We start from the raw sequence: 4,793 nt of genomic DNA, 5'->3' as shown, positions 1-4,793 counted from the left end.
CTTTCGCGCGCCTGTCAATTAACACGTAATCCAATAACGCTCTCTGGCCATCTCTCCTACTTACATAAGTATACTTATGTATATCTCGCTTTTTAAACCAGGTATTACCAATCATCAGTCCTTTTTCAGCACATAAATATACAAGCTCTTCACCATTTCCATTTACAACACTGAACACCCCATGTATACCAATTAATCCCTCAACTGCCACATTACTCACCTTTGCATTCAAATCACCCATCACTATAACCCGGTCTTTTGCATCAAAAACCACTAACACACTCATTCAGCAGCTCCCAGAACACTTGCCTCTCATGATCTTTCTTCTCATGCCCAGGTGCATATGCACCAATAATCACCCATCTCTCTCCATCAACTTTCAGTTTTACCCATATTAATCGAGAATTTACTTTCTTACATTCTATCACATACTCCCACAACTCCTGTTTCAGGAGTATTGCTACTCCTTACCTTGCTCTTGTCCTCTCACTAACCCCTGACTTTACTCCCAAGACATTCCCAAACCACTCTTCCCCTTTACCCTTGAGCTTCGTTTCACTCAGAGCCAAAACATCCAGGTTCCTTTCCTCAAACATACTACCTATCTCTCCTTTTTTCACATCTTGGTTACATCCACACACATTTAGGCACCCCAATCTGAGCCTTCGAGGAGGATGAGCACTCCCCGCGTGACTCCTTCTTCTGTTTCCCATTTTAGAAAGTTAAAAAAAATACAAGGAGGGGAGGATTTCTGGGCCCCCGCTCCCGTCCCCTCTAGTCGCTTTCTGATATATATATATATATATATATATATATATATATATATATATATATATATATATATATATATATATATATATATTTTTTTATTTTTTATTTTTTTTTGTTTATTTTTTATATTTTTTTGTTTATCGCTGTCTCCCGCGTTTGCGAGGTAGCGCAAGGAAACAGACGAAAGAAATGGCCCAACCCACCCCGATACACATGCATATACATACACGTCCACACACGCAAATATACATACCTACACAGCTTTCCATGGTTTACCCCAGACGCTTCACATGCCCTGATTCAGTCCGCTGACAGCACGTCAACCCCGGTATACCACATCGATCCAATTCACTCTATTCCTTGCCTGTCTTTCACCCTCCTGCATGTTCAGGCCCCGATCACTCAAAATCTTTTTCACTCCAACTTTCCACCTCCAATTTGGTCTCCCACTTCCCCTCGTTCCCTCCACTTCTGACACATATATCCTCTTGGTCAATCTTTCCTCACTCATTCTCTCCATGTGACCAAACCAATTGAAAACACCCTCTTCTGCTATCTCAACCAACCATTTATATTTCTACACATCTCTCTTACTCTATTATTACTTACTCGATCAAACCACCTCACACCACATATTGGCCTCAAACATCTCATTTATAACACATCCACCCTCCATCGCAAAGCGCTATTCATAGCCCACCCCTCGCAACAATAAAACATTGTTGGAACAACTCTTCCTTCAAACATACCCATTTTTGCTTTCCGAGATAATGTTCTCGACTTCCACACAATCTTCAAGGCTCCAAGAATTTTCGCCCCCTCCCCACCCTATGATTCACTTCCGCTTCTATGGGTCCATCCGCTGCCAAATCCATTCCCAGATATCTAAAACACTTCACTTCCTACAGTTTTTCTCCATTCAACCTTACCTCCCACTTGACTTGACCCTCAATCCTACTGTACCTAATAACCTTGCTCTTATTCATATTTACTCTCAGCTTTCTTCTTTTACACACTTTACCAAACTCAGTCACCAGCTTCTTCAGTTTCTCACACGAATCAACCACCAGCGCTGCATCATCAGCGAACAACAGCTGACTCACTTCCCAAGCTCTCTCATCCACAACAGACTACATTCTTGCCCCTCTTTCCAAAACTCTTGTATTCACCTCCCTAACAACCCCATCCATAAACAAATTAAACAACCATGGAGACATCACACACCCCTGTCGCAAACATACATTTACTGAGAACCAATCACTTTCCTCTCTTACTACACGTACACATGCCATACATCCTCGATAAAAACTTTTCACTGCGTCTAACAACTTGCCTCCCACACCATATATTCATAATACCTTCAACAGAGCATCTCTATCAACTCTATCACATGCCTTCTCCAGATCCATAAATGCTACATACAAATCCATTTGCTTTTCTAAGTATTTCTCACACATTTTTCAAAACAAACATCTGATGCACACATCCTCTACCACTTCTGAAACCACACCGCTCTTCCCGAATCTGATGCTCTGTACATGCCTTAACTCTTTCAATCAATACCCTCCCATATAATTTACCTGGAATACTCAACAAACATATACCTGTGTAATTGGGGCACTCACTCAGGCACCTCAACATGAATCATACATACATTAAATAACCTTGCCAACCAGTCAACAATACAGTCACCCAATTTTTAATAAATTCCAATGCAATACCATCCAAACCTGGTGTCTTGCCGGCTTTCACCTTCCACCAAGGCTTTACTACCTCTGTTTACCAAATTATTTTCCCTAACACTCTCACTAAGCACACCACTTCGACCAAAACACCCTATATCTGCCACTCTAGCATCAAACGCATTTAACAAACTTTCAAAATACTCACTCCATCTCCTTCTTACATCACCACTACTTGTTATCACCTCCCCATTAGCCCCTTTCACTGAAGTTCCCATTTGCTCCCTTGTCTTACGCACTTCATCTACCTCCTTAGAAAACATCTTTTAATTCTTTCTATAATTTAATGATACTCTCTCACCCCAGCTCTCATTTGCCCTCTTTTTCACCTCTTGCACCTTTCTCTTGACCTCCTGCCTATTCCTTTCATACATCTCAAGTCATTTGCATTATTTCCCTGCGATAATCGTCCAAATGCCTCTCTCTTCTCTTTCACTAATAATCTTACTTCTTCATCCCACCACTCACTACCCTTTCTAATCTGCCCACCTCCCACGCTTCTCATGACATAAGCATCTTTTGCATAAGCCATCACTGCTTACCTAAATACATCCTTTGTTCTCACCCCTTTCAAATCTGTACTCAGTCTCTCCTGGTACTTCCTCGCACAAGTCTCCTTACCAAGCTCACTTACTCTCACCACTCTTTTCTCCACAACATTCTCTTTTCTTTTCTGAAGACCTCTAAAAATCTTCACCTTCGCCTCCACGAGATAATAATCAGACATCCAGTTGCACCTCAGCACATTAACATCCAAAAGTCTCTCTTTCGCGCGCCAATCAATTAACATTTAATCTAATAACGCTCTCTGGCCATCTCTCCTACTTACATACGTAAAATTATGTATATCTCTCTTTTTAAACCAGGTTTTCCCAGTCACCAATCTTTTTTCGGCACATAAATCTACAAGCTCCTCACGTTTTCCATTTCCACCACTGAACAGCCCACGTACACCAATTATTCCCTTACCTGCCCACAATACTTATCTCTGCATTCAAATCACCTATCACTATAACCCGATCTTGTGCATCAAAACTACTAATGCACTCACTTAGCTGCTCCCAAAACACTTGCATCTCATGATGTTTCTTCTCAAGCCCAGGTACATATGCACCAATAATCATCTATATCTCTCCATCCACTTTCAGTTTTACCCATATCAATCTAGAGTTTACTTTCTTACACTCTATCACATACTCCCACTACTCCTGTTTGAGGAGTAATCCTACTTATTCCCTTGTTCTTGTCCTCTCACTAACCCCTGACTTTACTCCCAAGCCATTCCCAGGCCACTCTTCCCCTTTACCCTTGAGCTTCTTTTCACTCAGTGCCAAAAAATCCAGTTTCCTTTCCTCAAACGTAATACCTAACTCTCCTTTTTTCTCATCTTGGTTACATCCACACACATTTAGACATACTAATCTGAACCTTCGAAGAGAATGATCACTCCCCGCGTAACTTCTTCTGTTTCTCCTTTTATAAAGATAAAATACTATGAGAAGAAGGTTTCCAGCACCCTGCTCCTGCTCCCTTTAGTCACCTTCCTCGGGGAAAATGAAAAACGATGAGTGTTTTATTTTCCCCGTAGGCTCATAGGAATATCATGATCAAACGCAAAAAAAAAAACTGATGCTTTCGTATATATATATATATATATATATATATATATATATATATATATATATATATATATATATATATATATATATATATATATATATATATATATATATATATATATATATTTACCTATTTATATTCATTTTTCCTTTCTCGCTATCTCCCGCGTTAGCGAAGTAGCGCAAGGAAACAGACGAAAGAAATGGCCCAACCCACCCACATACACATGCATATACATACACGTCCACCCACGCAAATTTACATGCCTATACATCTCAATGTACATATTAATATTATACACACACAGACATATGCATTATACACATGTACATAATTCATACTGGCTGCCTTTATTCATTCCCATCGCCACATCGCCACACATGGAATAACAGCCTCCCCGGCCCCATTGGTTCACATTCAGTCTCTAGCTGTAATGTAATAATGCACCGAAACCACAGCTCCCTTTCCACATCCAGGCCCCACACAACTTTCCATGGTTTTACACCCCAACGCTTCACATGACCTGGTTCAATCCATTTACAGCACATCGACCCCGGTCTACCACATCGTTCCCATTCACTCTATTCCGTGCACGCCTTTCACCCTCATGCATCTTCAGGCCCCGATCACTCAAAATCTTTTTCACTCCATCTTTCCACT

Source organism: Panulirus ornatus, chromosome 16 (assembly GCF_036320965.1).
Source record: "Panulirus ornatus isolate Po-2019 chromosome 16, ASM3632096v1, whole genome shotgun sequence".
NCBI classification, from domain to species: Eukaryota; Metazoa; Arthropoda; class Malacostraca; order Decapoda; family Palinuridae; genus Panulirus; species Panulirus ornatus.
The sequence above is the reverse complement of the archived record's forward strand: the minus strand, read 5'-3'. Positions refer to the sequence as shown.